This window comes from Microcaecilia unicolor, chromosome 5 (assembly GCF_901765095.1).
Source record: "Microcaecilia unicolor chromosome 5, aMicUni1.1, whole genome shotgun sequence".
Taxonomy (NCBI): Eukaryota; Metazoa; Chordata; class Amphibia; order Gymnophiona; family Siphonopidae; genus Microcaecilia; species Microcaecilia unicolor.
The window spans coordinates 141,642,368-141,664,961 of NC_044035.1; the positions used below are offsets into that span (position 1 = coordinate 141,642,368).

General features: G+C 42.3%; 1 long non-coding RNA gene across 1 annotated transcript in view; it reads left to right on the plus strand.

Annotated features, from left to right (window-relative positions):
* The window catches only part of LOC115471197, a 54,438-nt gene extending 32,218 nt beyond the window's left edge, over positions 1–22,220 (plus strand). The window contains exons 4-5 of the long non-coding RNA XR_003942296.1: positions 16,874–16,950; positions 22,106–22,220. This is a non-coding gene — a long non-coding RNA (uncharacterized LOC115471197). The remainder of the gene's footprint in view (positions 1–16,873; positions 16,951–22,105) is intronic.
* Positions 22,221–22,594: the final 374 nt, after the last annotated feature.

Genomic DNA, 22,594 nt, shown 5'->3' on the forward strand with positions numbered 1-22,594 from the left:
CCCACATTTGTTCAGCCTTGAGCCCAAAAAGCCTACAGAGCTCAATACTTTAACTAATTCATTCATGTCTTCACACACACACACACAAACTCTATTTCAGTGCCAATTTTCCCATAAAATACTAAATTCTACACTTTGACAAATCAGCACACGTCTGTCCTGCATCAAATCACCGTCCCAACTGTCGCACCAGACAGTTTAGAATCCTTTAGACTCCCTACCTCAAGCCCTGAGCCACCAGACCCCCACAAGACCCAGAAGCCAAATGCACCAACTAAATACAACCTTGCTCTACCCCAAACTTTCCATATTTAAATTCAATAACATATTTTTTTTTCTCTCTTCATTCACATACCTTCTTTTCCAAAACCATGGCTTTCTTCTTTAGTTTTAATCCAGCACTCAACCGCTAAATGCACAGCTGCCTCCTCGTGCCAGCTCCTGTCACTGACTCCTGTCTAGTGTGCATGCGTGCACTGCTGTCCTGAGCGCACACAGTCTGCCCAACGGAATACCTCTGGGAGGCTCTACAGAGCTCCCTCCATCATGCCCCAAATCTCTGTGAGTGTTCTTAAGCAACAGAACCAGCCCAGCAACTCAAATCGTGCCAGTTCTGTTCAGGCCTGATTCCCCGTGCCTCTGCACATGTGCAAGTGAAGTCATGCATGCTCGGACGAGGTCCCAATTATGCCAAAACATAGCCTGCTCCTCACACTCCCAGCACACGCTCCAGCCCTGCAGGTCTTACTGTAGGGATGGCACTCTCAGCCATCCCTCTCCCTCCCAAAATGCACCAGAGCCCAAACGCCCCTATGCGCAATCTCTCTGGGTTCACAGAAGCTCCAGCAACACTGCCACCTGGACCACACCCAAATGCAAACCAGATACTGTAGAAACGTGGAAACCTTACTGTAGGTGATGGTATGATTTCACATTGAATTTAATTTAAATACTGTGGAATCCAACTCTCATATGTACAATATAATATTTATTTATTTTGGAGGGTTTCTCAGAGTAATAACTCACCCAAATATGACCGGATGTTCAACCTATGGTCATTACGGGTGGTTGAGCATCTCAATCATTGAACCCCTCCGTGGTTTTTTAATATGTTTTTTAAGCATATTGTGACTTAACCAAACCACTTTAAAGTGCTCTAATCATGAGAGGGTGAAGTCTTCTACCACAGTGATAAAAACTTTTTTTTAAAAAGAATGTCAATTGTCAGACCAACACCTACGGGTCCACTGATCTTCCGGTGAATCTAAACCATAAGCAGGATACTGATCGTACTACCAATAGGTAATGCACAAAAAAAAGGAGACACTTATCTTATTTTATCAGTTGTCTCTTCTTGAAATTGGGGACGCTAAGTCGCCATGTTATCTTCATTAAAGGCGCTAGCGTCACTCACAAAAAAGTTATTTTACTTTGGCTGTTGACTCGCTATAAAAATGTGCAATCCGCAAAGTATCCAAAATCCAGTAAATTTTTAACTAATCATCAAGAGTCCAACTCTGCAGGGTTTCGTCCAAAAACTTCCTCAGGAACTCCACAATGATTTCTGCTCTACTTCCGAGAGATGAACATGAGCAGGAAAACCCAACTGGAAGACCAAACAAGGCTTTTTTTGGTGTTATTGTTTTCAAAATATTTAACCCACAGGTTTACATTGACTTCTACAACATCTTTAGATACTGATCTCTAATAAGTTCTCTAAATCATCTCCTCTTGACATGTCTTACTTATCTTTCTGCATGCCCTATATCTAAGGTATCCTACTTTGTCTAAGATAGTTTTTTAGTTCAGGTTATTTTGTTTTTACAATTTTCAAAAGTATACAATCAACCCCTTAGATTCCTATTCAAAAGGGCCAAGACGCATCAAGAATGATGAAAGAGATGGTGGTGCTTATCAATTTGACTTAAGGGGCCAGTTATTCAACAATACTTATAAAGCTGGTGCTGGCATTGACTGCTTACTTTTTTGTTTTTTAATTTCTCACTGTACCACACTGTAGTACGTTCAATGGATAAAAGTTGCCCATATTTGGAGAGGCAGACTTACAAGTAGTCTGGAAGCTGAATGAAGAGCAGCTAAATTCAGAAGCTATCTGGATAACATATAGGTTTAAGCTGGCCTAATTCAAATAGATAAATAGTGGTTCATCTGCTATAAAAAATGAATATTCAGTGGCACTACCAATGTTCCCTCTAAGCTGAGTGGGAGTCCTCCACATACCAGTAGGGGGTGCTGTTTCATTATCACATTTTCAATAGCAAGGGACAGGCAAGTGCTGCAGGAATCCAAGGAACCTGCCCATCTCTAGCTTTGAAAACTCAGTACTGAAGCACTAATCCCCCCCCCCCACACACACACACACACTGGCAGCAGTGTGGTTGGAGGACTCCTGCTCATCCTTAGAATCTATAAATAGCATAAAGCTCCACTGTTAAGGCTGTAGTTTATCTGGTAACTGGCTTCAATGAAAATCATGCCCAGGGAGCAAGCACACTGAGTCCTGGAGGGTGCCCTGGTCTTTGGATCCTGGCCGAGGCCTGTCACTGCAATTGTTGGGCTGGACAGGAAGGAAAAAAGGATTGAAAATATGTTTAGAAGGATGCTTAATAATTTTTTGTTTAAGAAATTTGTAGTGCGATCTTTTACTTAATATTTTATGGCATATTGTATTATATCTTGAACATTGTGTTCAATTTCTTATTTTGTAAACCGAAGCGAACTGTACTGGTATTAGCGGACTATAAGTCCTGTAGAAAAGTAGAAAAATAAATAAAAGGAATCTCAGGGCAGTTGAGAAAGAAGTGTCATGGAAGTGTTTCCCAGCTATGATGGTTTCAACTAACCTGGAACCAAAAAAAAGAGCAAGGGGAAATTGTCAGACCAAAAATAGCATGATGAAAGTGATAAGATCTGGTCTGGTGGGGGGTAATTTTATAAAGGTTTTTCCATGTATAAAAACTGCCTCCTATGTGGAAAAGGCCTTTTATAAAATTATCCTATGACAAATGCATTTGTAAGTACACAGGGCACCAAGATAGTGCATTTTTATAAGGACACCACATGTGGTCATTCTCAGGGATGAATTTTTTTGCAGAGCAGAGGCAGATTTGTGTTACACCCATGTATTTTATAAAATATGCAAGTGCACACTCACAGGGCAGGGGCAAGGATGGAGCCCTGGGGCATACCAGGTTGTACTGGATAGACTGGGGAGAAAGAATCTTCCTGAAAAAGCTGGAAGGTGCGGCCAAAGAGATAGTCAGAAAACCAAGAGAAAAGAGTGCTACAGATGCCCAGAGAGTGAAATCAAGTGAGAAGAAGGGTATGGTCGACAAAGGCAGAGGAGAGGTCAAGTGAGAAGATGATGACAGAATAGCTCTGATTAAGGAAGTAATGAATAGAATCATTAAGGGGTACCAGGAGGGTCTCAGTGCTGTGGTGATGGCATAAACCAGATTGATAAGGATGAAGGGCACTGGTGTGTTTAAGGAAGCTGTCTAGTTGAGAGAGGACTACCTTCTTGAGAATTTTGGAGAAAAAGGGAAGGTTGGAGATAGGCCAAACGTTAAAGGCGAGAGTGAGATCCAGATGAGACTTCTTGAGAAGAGGGCATACAAGATCATGCTTCCAGAGAGGGGAAACAAGACCAAGGGAGAGATTGGAGCAGAGAAAAGAACAGTCAATGGAGCAGTGTGAAAAAATAACACAAAAATTTGAGGGAATCAAAGATGTCATACACAGAATTTATTTATGAATAAAGTTCTGTGACTGACATCTTTGACTCCCTCGGGTTTCTGTAAGTGTCATTTCTTCACACTACTCCCTTGACTGTTCTTGTCACATTTGTAGTGTTTTATGTTGCCCCGCCTCAGTGGTTGATCTCTAATGGAGCAGAGAAAAGGAAGGAGATGAGAGAGGGAAGGCAGAGGCTAACTGACAAAGTGCAGAGGCCAAGTGTCTGCTGAGAAAGAAGAGAGGTTGACAGAGTGCACAGTATGAATTAGAGAGGCTTTGGAGGGAAGGTTGAAAGACCGCAATGACATGAGAAGGGCAAAGGAGGGGGAGGATAGATCTAACAGAAACTCCAAGGAGGGAAAGAAGGCAGAGGAAAGGTTCAGGGGGATTTGGGGGTGAGAGAGCAATAATTGGTGAAGTGAGGACATTTTGGACAGCCAGGAGTCAGCAAGGGAAGCAAGTGGAAGGAGGAAGGGATCAAAAGAGGGGGTGACCAAGTGGATGGGAGAGAGTTGTAAAATATGGTAAGCAGCCTGAGGATGGTTGGCAGAGACTGAGATACACTGATTGAAATATTCATGTTTTGCTGCATGGACCTCCACCTGAGATGAGCGAAGTTATATGCAGCAATGGTTGAAGGAGGCAGGAGTGTGAGACTTGCGCCAGTATGCACAAAGTGAATGGGAGGGGACAGTATGAGGAGTGGATATTGAGCAGAGGGAGAGAGAAGTGAAAAGAGGCAATCTGAATGGAAAAGGGTGGGGAAGGAAAAATGAGAGGTAGTAGGGCCAAATCCTCACAGATAAGCTTGAGGACAGGGTCAGTGAGGGCATGAGACAGGCACTGAAGAACGGCCAGGAATGAAGGAGGGACAGGGAGTGAGAAGGAAAGGAATGAGTGATCAGACCAGGGCACTGGGAGGATGGTAAGAGGCAGGGGAAGCAAGGGAAGGGAAGAGGAGGTGAACACCAGGTCGAGAATATTACCTGTGCAATGAGTGGGGAAGGTGACTTGCTACATTAGGCCGCAAATGAAAGTTAAGCATAGAAAGAAGATGCTGAGTCAGAGAGTGGCAGATTAATGTTGCCCAGAAGCCAAAGAGGAGAGAAAAGAGACACATTCAGAGACGAAGGCATCAGTTCGTCGATTGCAGAGGCAGAAGAAGAAGGTTGATTATAAAGAAGGGCCACATGGAAAGAGACATTGGAGGTAGTGACTTAAAGGAGCAAAATTTTAGAAGTGACAAGGGGTTTGGTGGGGCAGGGAGAAACAGAGAGAAGAGAATACAGGTAAGCCATAGCACCCCCATGGCAGATGTCACAGGGAGTATGGAGAGCAAGCACTCTTGGGGGGGGGGGGGGGGAGAGATTAGGACTCAAGGAGGGTAGCCAAATTGCTTGGGCAAAGCCAGGTTTTTGATATGCAAAGGAGGTGCAAAGCTTGGGAAGTGATCAACCACAAGTGAGCCTTTGTGCCAAAGGGAATGTGTGTTGATCAGGCCAACCTTAAGAGCAGGAGTGGAAAAAGAGGGAGAAGGAACTGCAGCAGGGGTAATGGAAATGAGGAGGTTAGAAGCAGTGTGAGAGTAAGGACAGTGGGGCAGACAGGTCCGCAAGAGAACAGGGATATTGCAGGGGAGAACTTCTGAGAACAAGGCCGGCAGTGAGGGAACCATGTCAACAGAAGAGAGAGGGAGAAGGAGTGCAGGAGTGGGAGGACTAAGAAGAAGAAAAGCCAAGAGGCATCCAATGAGGCACCCCAAGTTGTGCACAAGCAGCAGGACCTGCTCCTTGGTCTTGCTCCTTTGCCATGCACTCTCAGCATGTGCCTCTGGCTCAAGTGCCTTGGGGAGGTGTGGGTTAAATCTTGTGCAGCGGCTGACATCACCTTGATCAGGGAACAACAGCAGGAACTCAGGAGAGGAATGAAGAAGAGTGGTTTCAGCAGTGGGGATGGTCCTAGAGACAAAGAGGAAGTAAACATACAAGCACAGTAACATCAGGATACAATGTCTAAGCAAGTGCTTCAGTATGGTGTGGGTTAAATCTTGTGCAGCGGCTGACGTCACCTTGATCGGGGAACAGCAGCAGGAACTCAGGAGAGGAACATAGAAGAGTGGTTTCAGCAGTGGGGATGGTACTTGCTCGGGGAACAGCAGCAGGAACTCAGGAGAGGAACGCTGAATTGCTGCTTTGCTGTCCTGTTTGGTATCTGATTTATCTGTTTAAAAGCATACCTAATCTCTTCAATATGTTCCCACAAAGATGAGGGGGAAGCAGCAGAAAGAGTCTCCTATCTGTTGTCAGCAACTTGAGATAATTAATTTCTTTCAGCATGACTAATATAACCATATCATAGTGTGCACAGGAGACTTGACAGAAATCTTACTTATAAGATGCATCACAATATAGCAAAACTCCACTAACAAATTCATTTTCCTAGTCACTGATGCAGCTTGAACACCTTATTTATCTTATCGACACACACAAGTTTATTTAGCTATTGGGATTATAAGTCTCTTTTTTTTTAACAGTTATGGTTGGATGTGACTCTCTAGCAACAGCTTAGGGACTACATTTCAGCTCAGTGGAGAGTTTAACATTGTACCTGAAGCAAACTTTGGTAATATTTGGTGCTTGAGTTTTTGGCAACCCTAGTCACTCATAGACTTCCCTTTTTTTTTTTTTTTTTAATCCGTCTCCTCTGGAAGCAAATAGTTTCACATATAAAAGCAAAGGCACTGTTGCTCTGTATACAGTCACATCTTCAGACGTTCCTTAGAAAAACACATTTAAGCATGACGTATTTCAGTGGAGAGCAAGTAGTTCAATCTAGTTTGGAAAGTTAACACAGCGGTACAATCAATGTCTTGTCTGTTTAATATCAATTTACACCAATACCCAGTGGTGCCACTGCAGTGATAGAAACATGCAGCTCTGTTAGAAGTGCTATTAAATTCAGCTGTCTAGTACCTGCAAATTAAAAACTCCAGCAGTATTGCACTTCTTTCAGCAATTCAAGTAAATCACAAGAGCTCCAGATGCCACTGGATGTACCATATAAAAAACAGGATGAGGGTTATAATATGTTAGAATAAAAGTGCCTTTATTGAAGCGTGTTTAAAAAAAAAGCTTCAGCAGCAGTTTATCAAAGCATGAATGGTAAAATTCCAGAACTTTTCTTGCACTCTTAGAGGGGCATAATTGAACGGCGCCGGCAAAATAGATCGCCAGTGATCTATTTTGGCGGCAGCGCAACAGCTGGCCGGAACTGTATTATCGAAAAAGATGGCCAGCCACCTCTTTTTTCGATAATACGGTTTAGCCCGGCCAAATGCCAAAGTTCGCCGGATTTGAGATCACCGTTTTTGTTTTTCAGCGATAATGGAAAAAAATGCCGGCCATCTCAAACCCGGCGAAATCCAAGGCATTTGGTCATGGGAGGAGCCAGCATTTGTAGTGCACTGGTCTCCTGACATGCCAGGACACCAACCGGGCACCCTAGGGGGCACTTCTAAAAATGTTTTAAAAAATACACAAATAGCTCCCAGGTGCATAGCTGCCTTACCTTGGGTGCTGAGCCCCCCAAATCCCCTCCAAACCCACTCCCCACAACTCTACACCATTACCATAGCCCTTATGGGTGAAGGGGGCACCTACATGTGGGTACAGTGGATTTTGGGGGGTTTGGAGGGCTCAACACTTAGCACCACAAGTGTAACAGGTGGGGGGGGGGGGGGTGGACCTGGATCTGCCTGCCTGAAGTGCACTGCACCCATTAAAAACTGCTCCAGGGACTTGCATATTGCCGTCAGGGAGTTGGGTATGACATTTGAGGCTGGCATACAGGCTGGTAAAAAAGGTTTTTATTTTTATTTTTTTTAGTATGGGAGGGGGTTGGTGACCACTGGGGGACTACAGGGAGGTCATCCCCCATTCCCTCCGGTGGTCATCTGGTCAGTTGGGGCACCTTTTGAGGCTTGGTCGTGAAAATAAAAGGACCAAGTAAACCCGGCGAAATTCTGATTAACGCCGTTTTTTTTTCATTATCCGCAAAAGCCGGCCATCTGGTAGCCACGCCCATGTCCACCCATGTCCCGCCTTCGCTACGCCACTGACATGCCCCCTTGAACTTTCGCCGGCGCAGCAACGGGAAAGCGGCGATAGTGTCAAAATAGCAGCTTTCAATTATAAGGATTTTGCCGCTTTTGAGAGATCACCGGCCATCTCCCGATTTATGTCGGTAGATCGCCGGCGATCACTTTCGAAAATAAGCCTGATAGTCACATTGCAAATCAGGGGTGGGCAACCACGGTCCTCACAGGCCATAATCCTGTCAGGTTTTCAAGATTTCCATGATGAATATGCATGAGATCTATTTGAATATTCATTATGGAGATCTTGAAAACCCAACTGGGTTGTGGGGTCCTCAAAGACCACGGTTGCCCACCCCTGATCCAAATGCACAGCACTGCATCCATAGCATCTTCAGTCACACAGCCTCAACTCTTTGCATAAAACTCACTGAACAAGCAAAAATAATTCACATCCTTTGTCTGGTGTCTTTTCTGTGAACTCAGCTTTCACAATACACATGCATTCGTCAAAGATTAGTTAAAGTTTAAAGTGGGTCTGTGCTCAGCTTCCTCGAGAGTACAATTAACTGTATCCAAGTGATATGATCTGGGCTTTTTCATATTTTGTTCACTTGTCAATGAAGTGTACTGAGAGAGAATAATAAAGAGGAAAAACTGATACATTTTTCAAATTAAAAATGATCCTGCAGATGATCCTCTGGTCTTATAATCATGATGTTTCAATGCAATTTCTGATACCAGCAAGAATTATGCAATGATGATGCACATGTACTGAAAGACCACATGGGTCCCTTCTTCAGATGTGTTCTATTCTCAAGCTTATTTTCATTTCAGTAAGTAGTAGTAATAGTAGTGGTAGTCTGAAAGAGCAAGTTATGTAGTGAAATGTGCTTATCTTCCACTGTGTACTGCAATGTTCCATTTATTGTATTGGTCCTGGGGTGAATCTGAGTTTTTAAAACTTATTTTTGAAATTAGTTCAGTGAACAGAAAAAAAATGCATAAAAATGGGGAAAAAAAGTTATTACACTAACATAAAATTACATCCAAAAGAAAATTTTAAAAACTCAGTGCAATAATAATGAGAAGCACCTAGCAACAGTATACCCACACACAAATTCAAAAAAACAAAATTAAGAACCTATAAAAGGCTCAAAGTTAAGACTTAAATATTTTATATCTACTATATACCAGGACTAACTCTTCCAGCCACAGACTAGATAAAGTAAAATAATAAAGCAAACTATCTTAACTTACTAACAGGAACTTAATCACAAAGAAATTCTTCTTGCTGAATAAAATAAAAAATAAAATAAATTCCCTAGATATGAGAGCAGACACTTACAGGGGAACCTTAAAAAAAAAAAGGTTCCCCCGATCACTAACGTCTGAGCTTTCAAATATAGGAAATTCTCTGATAAGGTTGGATCACTCTAGATATATCAGGAAAAAAGAACTGGATTTGCTCCAAGTTATGACATATTTTATTCAATCACATACTCAAGCAGTCAAGCTACTTTAGTATCAACCTCCATTAAACTGTGTCGTGTAGAGAGCAACAAACCTTGCTAAGAAAGACCAAGTTTCAGGATCCCTTAACTGCAATGTTACTGAAGTACAGTCATCAAGTGTGGCTTTACCCAAGCCAATACAAGAAGAAGAAGGATTCCAGAATGCAACTCATCTACTTCCATCTATCATCTCAGCTATGGGGAAAGAGAAGTCATTTTTTTCTATTAAGTAGAGCAGCAGCCATTTTGGTGAAGAAGGAAGCAGACACCACTTTCCTAAAAGAGATGTGGCAGGTTCTAGTACAAGATTATTGATCCTTAATGTGGCATTAGCTCACTAGCCAATGAATGGGAGACCATAAAAATAGGGAGGTTTAATATTTATTAAAATAGGTGATTGAATCAAAGCATTTTCGGACATTTTGTCTGAATCACCCCAACCTATTTACCGATACTTCTTTACTGTTCTTGTCACTGTAATAGTACCCCTATACTGTATTTGTTCACACCAAAGTCTGTAACCACCTCTCCGGAAATATATAAGCCACTTTGAGCCTACTAATAAGTGGAAAAAGGTGGGATACAAATGTAACAAATAAATAAATAAAGAGAATTTTTGCCTCGTACATCCCTAATAGGTCTATGAATTCCATTCAAGAATCTAAACACAATGGGCCTAACATGAGTTATGCATTTACAGGCAGGTGGTTTTGAAGGGGCTAGCATAGGTCAGGGACAAATGTGAAGCCATACATTTAAGGGCAATAGTGGGTACTAAGAGGGCAATTCTATAACAAGGTGCTCAACAAGGTGGCTAGAGCCACACAACGATGTTGCAAACTGACGACATTTTACTCATTATCAACCCTAAGGTGCTTTCCCCTCTCCCTCTGAGTTACTCTCAAAGCATATGACATGAATGCCCAACACTGTCCTTACTTCCCAAATGCTGGAGTTGCTGTTGAAGCCCACACCAGCCCATCTAGATCTGTCTTTTCCATAATTGGAACACAGACCATAGAAGTCTTTCCTGTTTTTCCATATTTAGGACAAAGGCCATAGAAGTCTGCCTAGCACTAGACCTACTTTTCAACTACTGAGTTTCATCTAAGCACCATTATGTTTCGTTTTGATACCATCCTCTTTCCATATAGGGATTTTTTGTATATGTCCCATGTGTTTTGAATTCCATCACTGTTTTTGTCTCCACCACCTCCCACAATAGGGCATTCCAGGCTTCCACCACTCTCTCCATGAAAAAATATTTCCTAAGTCAACCACCCCGTAACCTCAATTCACGTCCTCTATTTCTACCACCTTCCCCATCTCTGAAAAAGATCTGTTTGTATATTAATACCCTTTGAAGTATTAAAAATTCTGTATATATGGCACCTAGATTTGCGTGCCAAAATCCAGGTGCATTCTAAAACTATGGGTGGAATTTAATTGGCTCGACAAGCAAATCAACATTTTTAACAGCCATTAACAAGCAATAATGAACAATAATTGCAAGTTACACACACAACTTTATAAGCACGTTCTAAAATGAACTGTGCCTAAATGGTGAAGTGTGCAGTTCAAAATATATATGTGCAGTTCAAAAGGGGTGTGTTTATGGGTGTTTCATGGATGTTCCAAAATTTACACACGTAGTTATAGAATACAGCACAATTTGCCTAAAAATACATGCCGGGATTTAAGCCAGGTTTTTGTTGGTGTAAATGTGTGTGTGCAGATTTAGGCATGATGATATCGACTAAGTGTATTCTATATACCATGCATAAATCTTATAGAATGCACTTAGGTGAAACTGAGCTCCGTGCGGATTTTTTAGGAGCCATATATAGAATCTGGCCCTAAGCGTATTCTGTAATGATGTGCACCAAGTTCTAATGTGCGCAGGCAAAAAGGGGTGTGGTTATGGGCATTTCATCGGCGTTCTGAAATTTGCATACCTAGTTATAGAATATAGCCCAGTGAGCCTAAATCTACGTGCTGGGATTTATGCCATGTTTTCGTTGGTGTAAATGGATGCACGTAGATTTAGGTGTTGAACCATCAACTAGGCGTATTCTATAATCAGCACCTAAATCTAGACTCCGATTATAGAATACGCTTAATTGGCACTGATTTCAGCACCAATGTTTTAGGTGCCATATATAGAATCTCCCCCTTAGCAGTTAAAAATAGACCTGCTATATAAGCGGCCTATCTTAAAGGCTAAACTTAGCTGGTTAGCACTGAATATTTGCTAAATATTAGCAGTTAGTCAGCTAAACGCAATTTAACTAGCCAGGAGCTGTTCCTTCTCTTTTCCTTTGCTATGGGACTTATTCTGCACCCACCCCCCACTAACTGGGAAACTATGCCCCCCCCCCCCCAAGCTGTCAGATGGGCAGAAAGATACTTTTCTCTCCAAAACACTATCCTATATATCTTTCGCAGTCCCATAGGGGCTGTTTGCAACACTATAGGTGACAAGAAAAAAGAAAACCAACAGGATGAACACCAGGTAAAAAGACAGAAGTATGATTAAAATAGTTTATTTACGTCATAAAATCTGACAGGGCCACATTTCAGTGACTGCCTGCATCAGGGATACAATGAGGGGCATAATCGAATGAACACGTCTATCTCCATGGGCGTTTATCTCCAAGAACGGGTCCGTGAAGGGGCGGACCGAACCGTATTTTGGGAAAAAATAGACGTCCATGTTTTATTCGACAATTTGTGATCTGGGCATTTTTGTTTTTCAGCGATAATGGAAAATGAAAGTGCCCAGCTCAAAAACGAATAAATCCAAGGCATTTGTTCTTGGGAGGGGCCAGGAGTCGTAGTGCACTGTCCCCCTCACATGCCAGGACACCAACCGGGCACCCTAGGGGGCACTTTTACAAAAAAAAAAAAAAAGGTAAAAGAGCTCCCAGGTGCATAGCACCCTTCTCTTGGGTGTTGAGCCCCCAAATCCCCCTCAAAACCCACCACCCACAAGTCTACACCATTACTATAGCCCTAAGGGGTGAAGGGGGGGGCACCTACATGTGGGTACAGTGGGTTTGGGGGGCGATGTGGAGGGCTCCCATTTACCAGCACAAGTGTAACAGGTGGGGGGGGATGGGTCTGGGTCTACCTGCCTGACGTCCACTGCACCCCCTAATAACTGCTTCAGTGACCTGCATACTGCTGCCAGGGAGGTGGGTATGACATTTGAGGGTGAACATAAAAGTTGTGAAACAGCATATTTTTGTGGTGGGAGGGGGTTTGTGACCACTGGGGGAGTCAGGGGAGGTCATCCCCGACTCCCTCCAGTGGTCATTGGTCATTTAGGGCACTTTTTGGGGCCCTATTCGTGGAAAAAGAGGGTCCAGGAAAAGTGCCCTAAATTCTCGCTAAAAACGCATATTTTTTTTCCATTATCGGCGAAAGGCACCTATCTCTGATCGGCCGATAACCACGCCTCAGTTCCGCCTTCACCATGCCTTTGACACGCCCCCAACAACTTTGTCCGCATCCGCGACGGAGTGCAGTTGAAAATGTCCAAATTCGGCTTTTGATTATACCGCTTTATTCGTTTTTATGAGATAAACGTCTATCTCCCAATTTGGGTCGCAATATAGGCGTTTTTCTTTTTCAATTATAAGCTGGATAGTCTGTAAAAATATATATAAATAAGCATGTAAACATATAACTAGCATACAATAGGTACAAAATAAAGGATAAGCATGAAAAAAAGACTGTGTCTTGACAGTGATCTGGTGTACTGATGTTCTATGTAGTTCAGCTCTGTAGGAATGGTGAACTGGATTACCCCCAAACAGTGGCGTACCAAGGGTGGGTTGGTGGGGGTGGTCCACCCTGGGTGCACGCTGCAAGGGGGTACAGGGAGCAACCGCATGGCTGTCGGTGCCACTGGTTCCCAGCTCCCTCTGACATTACTTCCTGTTCCAAGGCAGGGAACTGGCAGAGACAACAGCCACGCGACTGCCCCCTGCACCCCCAGGAGGTAAGAGCGATGCGCCGGGGGGGGGGGGGTGGAGGTGATGCACTGGGAGGGTGTCATGATTCATGGGGGGAAGAGATTTGCTGGGGGGGATGATGCGCTGGGGCTGCAGCAGCGATCTGCCCCAGGTGACAGCCGACCTAGGAACATCACTGCCCCCAAAAGCTCACATGTTAAGCCAGACAGCAATGGTTTCTGATTTGCTTTCATTATCTCAAATTCAAGTTCATGAGTATGCCCACGTATGCTCCCTTGCAGTTGAAAAAGTCTGAAGGATGTCATGAGCTCCCCTGAATGCAACTTCCATTTGGTGCTGCTCGGCCACAGGGGTGTTCTCAGTACTAACCTTTTTTTGTCCTTGAGACATAAGACATTCACATGCTACCCCAGAGTCCAGCTAACAAGGTTGTACCATGTTATTCAATCTGAAATCCACAAACCCCTTTTGTGCTTTAGTTCACATAGCACCAGGGCACTCTTTTAAGGAAATTACTTCAAACTGAGCAAGTCCGTGTCATCTTCTGATATCTCTTCCATCTTATTTGGCTTACTTGCTGTGTTTTGCTTCCTGCATTATAGCAACCCCTTTGCAGAATGATTTGAACCACTACATGTTTTCCCATATGCTGAACAGCGTTCTTTCACTCACATATACGCTTTGCCACAGTACTTACATGCTGTGAATTTGGTTGCAAGTGGGTTTCTCTGCAGGCGCTTGTGTTCTGCCTTCCACCTGCTGCCTGTTGAAATAACATGACAGAAGGCCAGGAAATGAGCCTGGAGTGGATACAGTGGAACAGAAAACAATAATGTTCTTCTTTCTCCTGCAGTCCCTCTCTTCCTGTTTCTCCTCACATAACCCTAATTCTATAATTTGGCCTGCCCATTTTTGCTCTTACTGTGGAAAATTGCATGCACATGTTATAGAATACTGCCAGATATGCATGCAAATTAATTGTTATATTAGGTGCTAGTTGGTGTTAATCAATAAATGACTATAATTGAGGTTCATTGGTGCTTACTGTCACTAATTTGCAGTTATACATGTAACTTCACTTGGTATTCATTCCCCCCGATATTTAAAAATGAGTTATCTCCCACTGAATGTTAGCACTTATACCCGGAATCTATACAGAGCCTAGAGATCCGCGCTGAAATCCAAGTGTATTCTGTAACAATGCATGTAAATTAATTGGCTTAAGAAGCCAGTCAGCATTGTTAACAGCACTTAACAAGCAATAATGAGCACTAATTGGCAATAATTAGAATTTACGTGCATAATTCCTTGTATATTCTGTAACACCCTGCACCTACATTTTAATTCATGCAGGCAAAAAGGGGCATGGTTATGGGCATTTTATGGGCATTTCAAAATTTACATGCATTGTTATGCACATAACAGGCCCTCTGCGCCTAAATCTACATGCCAGGATTTATGCCACATTTTCATTGGTGTAAATGGAGGGGTGTAATTTTAGACTCATGAACTCTAACACAACACCACTCTGTATTTCTTATGCCAGAACTGGCGATTGCTATCACGGTACTATGCAAGCCACATTGAGCCTGCAAATAGGTGGGAAAATGTGGGATACAAATGCAACAAATAGACGCTAGGATATCAACTATACGTATTCTATATACCATGCCTAAATCTAGACGCAGCTTACAGAATACGCTTAGATGGAAATATTTTCCGTGCAGATTTTCTAGGCACCATATATAGAATCTGGCCCTTAGCGGATAACCGGTTATATTGTGCAATATTATTGGCCATCTGCTAATATTCAACGCATTGCTGGCTAAGTTTGGCAACCAAATTCAGCTGCTAAACTAGCAGACCTATCTTTGGCTGGTTTCAACTTAACTGGCCAACATGGAATATCAGCTTGGCTGGTTAAGTTGAAACCGGTCAAAAAACCCACTCAGATATTCAGTGCCGATCACCGGAAACAGCCCGGCATTAAGTATGTAGGCTGTGCGCCGACTGAAGAAGGCTGCTTGGCTATCTCCTGCAGTCTGAATATGGAAGGAGCATGCAGGATCGGGGCGTACCTAGCACTTATGCGCTAAGGTTATAGAAAACTGTCAGTTATGCACCTAACTGACAGCTGTTAGGCACAAACAAAAAAAATACTAATGAGAAGATAAATAATTAAAACGCTGATGAAAAATTACTAGCAATAACAAAAACTTTTAATCCACAGAACTAACCCCCAATCGGAAAAATATTTTACACTAATCTTCAATTAAATTCAAAGAATTTTTTATCACAGACCCAAAGGTCTCCTGAAATGTTTACATCAGGTTTCAATCATTGCACATTGTTTTTGTAAATTGTGTGTTTTAAACCATGACATGTTTCATTTCACCACTGCAATAAAACGTCTAATATATATCAAAATTTAACTTACCTTCCATCATTGTTGTAGGAATTTGGGGGGGCTCGGACCCCTAATGTTTGTATTTTCAGAGCATCCCTCTGAATAATGAAACAAGGATTACCTGTAAGATTAATTTCATCCCCCTCCCCCAATCATTCTGTGTGCTGTTTTCAATCCTTTCTAACTAGATCAGGCTGCAGGGTGGCCTTGTGACTTTATGCATGTACAGCCATGTGGCCCACACTCCTCCTTACTACACTGGACCTCAAAACATGTTTACACATTTAGCGTGATTTGTTGGGCAAGCGATGGGAGAAAGGGAAGTGGGCCCTTCACTGAAACACAGATGTGTGTGGGTGTGGAGATGGTTATTGAAGATCTTGGGGAGGGAGGTGCATCACGAGAATGAAATTTAAAAAACCTGTTTTTTTCTGTATTTTTGCTGACCAATGTTAAGGTTATGTCTAGAGCCAGATACTGTACAAGACAGCTTAAGAATGTATTGATTGTGAACTTTGTTACAAGCTTATAGTAGATAAATACATAGAGTGGTCCAATGTAATTAAGATAACTTTAATGGATATTTGGATTTGTATTAATCTTTGGGTCAGATTTCCTGTGTTCTATACAGTTTGAAACCACATTATATCTAGATAGTGAAAAGGGGAAGTTGGAACATTCTGCTAGCTCAACCACAAGGTCAACTGGTACAGCAAAAATAATAGTTATAGATTGGATATGTGATACAAAAAACTGCTGAAGTAGCATGAGGAGGGGGCATGGGACTTGTGACAAAAGGTATGGTGGGAGAAAACTTTCTAGTAGGTGGGTGAAGATAGCATGGCTTTATGACTAAGGGTCAGGTGGAGAGGCGTAACTGCTATTCTAAGAATTATGGTATGAACTGATAATTGATAGGATAGAAGTCAGATGTGGGTGGAATAAGAAGGTAGATGATTGGTTAGTGGGATGTGCTAAGATGGTAATTAGTTTCTGGATTATTGTATAAAATGTATTATATAAATATGAGTGACAGACTTGCGTTTGGGGGCTTCTTTGTTCCCAAGGCAGTGAACTGGCTTGGAGACAAGGCGGTCTCTCTAATAATTTCTTTTCTGCATTTCAGACTTTCTGTAAGCCTCTGCTTGAGCCACTATTGACTTGTTTCCAGAATAAACTTCCTTTTATTTCACTTCTGAGTAAGTAAGTATTATTTGTTGTCTTAGTGTAAGAAAAACCCAAGGATGTGAGTGTTCCAGAAGTAGTCAGTTGGGGGTAAGCTTTCATGGGATGATTTTCTAATGTGTGATAATCATAAGCAGACCCCAACATTCTCTTGGGTCTTGACATGGACCTTGTTTCACTAATGCTGTTTCAAGGTACCCAAATTTAAACCTTGAAAAATATCTGTAATGGCCCTTTACTTGAGTCCTTTTTCAAAGTATGAAAGACACCATCCCAAACCGGATATAGTCAATTAGGCACAAGCATTTACACCAGCCATTGACCTACTGTAAGTACTCAGGCCTAAGATTAGGCACATAATTATGAACGTATGCTGCTGCTAATTACACACATAATTGCCATTAAGGAATTTGAGCTTACTACATACTCTTTAGGTGCCTATATCAGTGGTTCCTAAACCTGGTCCTGGAGGCACCCCAGCCAGTCAGGTTTTCAGGATACCCACGATGTAGAGAGATTTGCATGCACTGCTTCTATTGCATGCAAATCTATCTCATGAATATTCATTGTGGATATACTGAAATCCTGACTGGATGGGGTGCCTCCAGGACCAGCTTTGGGAACCACTAGCCTATACTGTCTGCAGTGTCAGTTCTAATCTCACCCTCCTCACTGCTTTCTTCATATAGGAATAGGATGGAAGAGGTGAGGCTACAGCAGATGATGCAGGAAAAAAAAGGGTTCTGTCCCCTTCCCATCCCCATTTTCTCATGTTCCTTCCAGGCTCATAAAAGGCAGAGGCTCAAGTTGTAAATAGAACAGCTGTTTGGGACAGGAAACCTGTGAGACCAGGGATAGCAAAGCCCGTGCAAGTCTAAGCTAGCATTTGTGGGGAACAGATTTCACTGTTGCATTACTTTTCAATAACCTACTACTACTACTACTACTATTTATCATTTCTGTAGTGCTACAAGGCATACGCAGCGCTGTACATCATACACAAAAAGAGACAGTCCCTGCTCAAAGAGCTAACAATCTAGATAAGACAGGTAAACAGACAGAACAAATAAAGGGTAAGGGAATAAATAGGAGAGGTTAAAGGACAGGGCAAGTGAGTAGTGGTTAGGAGTCAAAGGCAGTGGAAAAGAGGTGGGCTTTAAGTTTGGGCAACAACCATTGTTTTTGACTAGACATTTTATTTACTGTGCTATCTGTTATTGAAATGTTGTATCCTTCCCTATAAAATGCTTAAACCTATTATTGCTTTAGTAAAAAAAAAAATGTTCAGTTACAGAGAAAAGCCTTAACCCCTATAAAGGAATGCTTCAATTCAAAATATGTTTGCAAGGGATGATTTTCCTTTTAAATACCATGGAAAACAGACCAGAGAAACTTTAAAAACTGCCACGGATTTGGCACTACCTCACTTTTTCCAGTTAGCAGGCTGAATACCAACTGGCAGAAAATTACAATGGGTAACATTTCTGTTTGTTCTTGGCCCTAATTCTAAGTTAATAATAGCAATTCTCAATAGTTACTTTCTCATTAAGTGCTGGCTTATTATCTACCATGGTTAGTCCCTTCCAGTTTTTATTATTCAGGGCTTTCAACAGAGCAATAGCAAACCTGTTTGCTTTGGAAAGCCTATTCACACAGACATTCCTTCTGACAAAATTTGCTTGTTAAAAAAATTTTGTAAAAAGCCTTTCATATTCTGCAAATAAATAAATACATTTCCAAAGGTTTTTTTGGCAAGTGTTAAGACATACACATTACTAATTACCCCCCTTTTACAAAGCCATGTTAGCAACTGTGCCGGCATTACCACGTGGCTTTGTAAAAGGGGGGGAGGGGAAATTGTAAGAGGGGCAAAATTTGCTCAAAAAACTGTGGATAATTATGGTCAATAGAAGGAGCAATGTTTGAAGCATTTATGGAAAATACCAGCTTTTGTATTTTAAAAAAAAAACCCTCACATGTCATTAAAATATTGTATTGCTAGTACTAAAATTAAGCAGTGTGAGGCCTGTATACTTCATGCATATTTAATACAAAGTTTATTGCATGGACTAACAGACTCAATAAACTTTGTACTCAAGAGCATTCTCCAGCATTTCCACTCGAGTCACCTTCGCTGTTTCCAATGTGATCACAAGCCTGCAAAGGTTTTTGTTCTTCTGTGTGTACATCTACTTCATGCATATTGCCAGAGGTGGGACCAGTTTTTTCTGAACCACGAAGAAATATTCAGAATTACACCCTCTTACAATTCAGCACACAAAGTAAAATTCATATTGTGCTGTCAGTTCAAACACAGGGGCCCTTTTACTAAGCCACGTAGGCGCCTATGCACACCAATACAGAACTACAGTCCAGCTACCGCGTGGCCTGGGTGGTAATTTCATTTTTTACGTGTGCCCACTACGCGCACCAGAAAATTTCCAGAGCACGGCACTAACTGGGCAGTAATCGGCATTGTACGTGTGCTGTCGATTACTGCCCGGTTAACATGTGAGACCTTACCGCTAAGTCAATGGGTGATGGTAAGGTCTCAGGCCCAGAATGGACATGTACCAATTTTCATTTTGCCACACATCCATTTTTGGTAAAAAAAAAAAAAAAAAGGCCTTTTTTGCAGGTGCACTGAAAAATGAACCTGCACGCATCCAATACACGCATCTACACCAGCACAGGCCACTTTTCGGCACACCTTAGTAAATGGACCCCACAGTAAAACTCTTCTTCTGCTACCAGGCACTTTGCAAAATAACACAAAACCCTGCATAAAGACTTGCAGAACCTATACAGCAAACTTATTATAACAGCAGTAACTAAGTCCCAAAACTAACACTAAACAACTGTGCCAATTAAAATATAACACTGTAAATACTATAGTTGGCCCAGAGCACATCTACTGTTGGGAAAATAGAACAAGCAGGACTGCTATAAATCCTTAAACCCAATTAAGTTTTATCTCTCATTTTACTCTCCAATCCTCAGTCTCCCACTGTCTTCTGCTTCTCCTTTTTTTCTCAGCTCTCTACGGCCCTCATCATCTATTCTCTAGGCCTCTATTGCCATCCTCTATACTTGCACCCTCCTACCTTCTACTGAATCTCATTCTCTCACCAGCCCCAGCTCCTGCCAATCCAACCTCTTTCTTCTCTTACCTATGCCTAGCTTCCTGTTGTCTCATTTCATTTCCTGTCCAGTCCCGTTTCCACAACCTTTCACCCTGGCTTCCACAGTTCCTTGTCCCTTTGCACACTCTCTCTCAATCCCTTTCTAGCTTTTCTAGATCCTTCATACCATATCTCCATCTCATCCTTCAGACACCCTCCCCTCTTCCCATCACCCCTCTCTATCTCAAAAGGATCTTTCATCATCACACTTGTTAATTTCTGTCACTATTCCCCTCTTCTTGCTCATCCCTCCAGACATTTGTTTTCTCTTCCTAAGCCCTTCCTTCACCCCCCCCCCCTCCACCTCTCCACCCTTTGGAAACCCAACTGATTGTGGGATCTGTAAGATATATTTAAGAAGCCCAGCAGTGCCGTAGCGAGGGCGGCTGACACCCGGGGTGGGTCGCTGCTGCGCCCCCCCCCCCGGGTGCAGCACGGCGCCCCCCCTTGGCGCGCACTCCCCCTCCGGAGCGCACCCTCCTCCCCCCGGAGCACATTTTTAATTGATTTAAAAGCGAGAGGCGGGCGGGAGGGCCTATCCGCCCCCGAGTCCACGTCGCTGGGAGCTGCGTCGGCTCCGTTGGTTCCTTGCTCTCTCTGCCCCGGAAAAGGAAGTAACCTGTTCCGGGGCAGAGGGAGCAAGGAACCAACGGAGCGACACCCCCCCCCCAGCGGCGTGCACCCGGGGCGGACCGCCCCACCGCCCCCCCTTCCTACGCCACTGAAGCCCAGTATAAATGATTTCTCCTACTTTGGGCCTATAGCTATACCACACAGAGGTTAAAACTGTTCTCTCTAGTTTTAAATGCCTTGATTGATGCAGAGTGTATAACTGAATAGTGCAATAAGGATCTATGTTATCCCAAATTTTGAGCACCCTAATTTCCCCCAGAGGGTATCCTAATCTGAAGTATATCATCAACTGTTCCTTTTTAAGTATTGGTGCATCATTTTAATAAGTCCCTTGAGGCAGGCTTTGTGCCAAAACATGTTGGGCACCTGATCCATTTATAGAAACATAGAAATGATAGCAGATAAAGACTACATGGCCTATCCTTCTGCCCATCCATACTGTCTACTATCCCTTCCTCTCTCTTAGAGATCCTATTTGCTTGTTCCATGCTTTCTTGAATTCAGATACAGGGTTTCTCCATAGACAAGCAGGTCAAATGCAGATATGGACCTTTTTACATTATTGATTGCCTTGAAGCTGGTTTGACATACATGTGATTTATTGTTTATGTATTTTAGTTTTTGTGTTTAATATAATGTGTTTCTGGTCAGTGATTATGTTTTTTATGATTTTTACTGACCAGTATTAGTATATAATTTATGTATTTCTTTTATGTATTTTATTGTTCTGTACACAATTATATATTGATTAATTAGTATGATGTTTTTTTGATTTGACACCTACTTATTTGCTCAAGTTCTTTTTAAAACTTTCAGTCTATGGAGAAAATGTTTAGTGCATAGAGCTCTGTGTGTATTGCTTCAGTGAAAGGATAATAATGTCACAATGGACTGGGAGATTTCAAGATAGGATTGGACTTGTTTTTTAAGTAAACACTTTATCTAAATAAGTCCTTCATGAAGTATTATTACCAAGACAGATCTCCCAATAGATACTCCATTGATCCTTCTACCTGAAGAGACCTGAAGAATAAGCTTGAGTAAAACCTCAAGATAATACAGACACACTTTGTTCTATTTGCTACATGAGGTTATTTTCTTGAAGTTTTACTCAAGCTTATCCAACAAGGCTTTTTGTGCTCATCAGAATCACCACTGTGTTTTGGTACTGTTGACTCCTGATGCAAGCTAGTGCTGTAACACAGTCATGTTGAGTCCTCTGTGCCACGGATTGACTTTAATTTTACATTATAAACCTTTGTTGCCATAGGCTGTATATTTTAATAAAGACCGATTGATGTGACATACAGTTTTTCCATCATCTGTTGTCTCTTCTCTCTTTTTTGTCCTATTCCCAGATTAATTTTATCAAGGATATTAAGGAACTAACTCCACTGGAGTAATATGTCCCACAAGTGATTGTACCAGGTATGGAGGGAGTTGAAAAAATTATATTGAAAGAAAGACATACCCCTTCTCCCAGGTCAATGCAGGAAGGCTCCCAGGTAGGTGCTTTAAAGCCTGTAATCTTCTCATGGCAATCAAGTGGCAAGAGTTTGGTGTCCATTGTTCCCCCGACAGAGGTATCTAATTTAGAGATCTGGAGAAGGGCTGCCATGCTGGAAGCTACAGTGGCAAGTTGTCTGTCTCAGCTATATAGATTTTCAGGGGAAACCATAGTTAAACTCTCCTTTCTGCAACCTCCAGAAGAAAGATCAAGAGAAGATCAGTCTTCAGTAGCATCACAATCACTGAATCAATTACTAGTAAATGGCAGAATTTATGTGTTCACTGGGTCAGTTCATCTATGTGAAGTTTTCCAATGTCAAGAGCTATTGCCCAGTTAA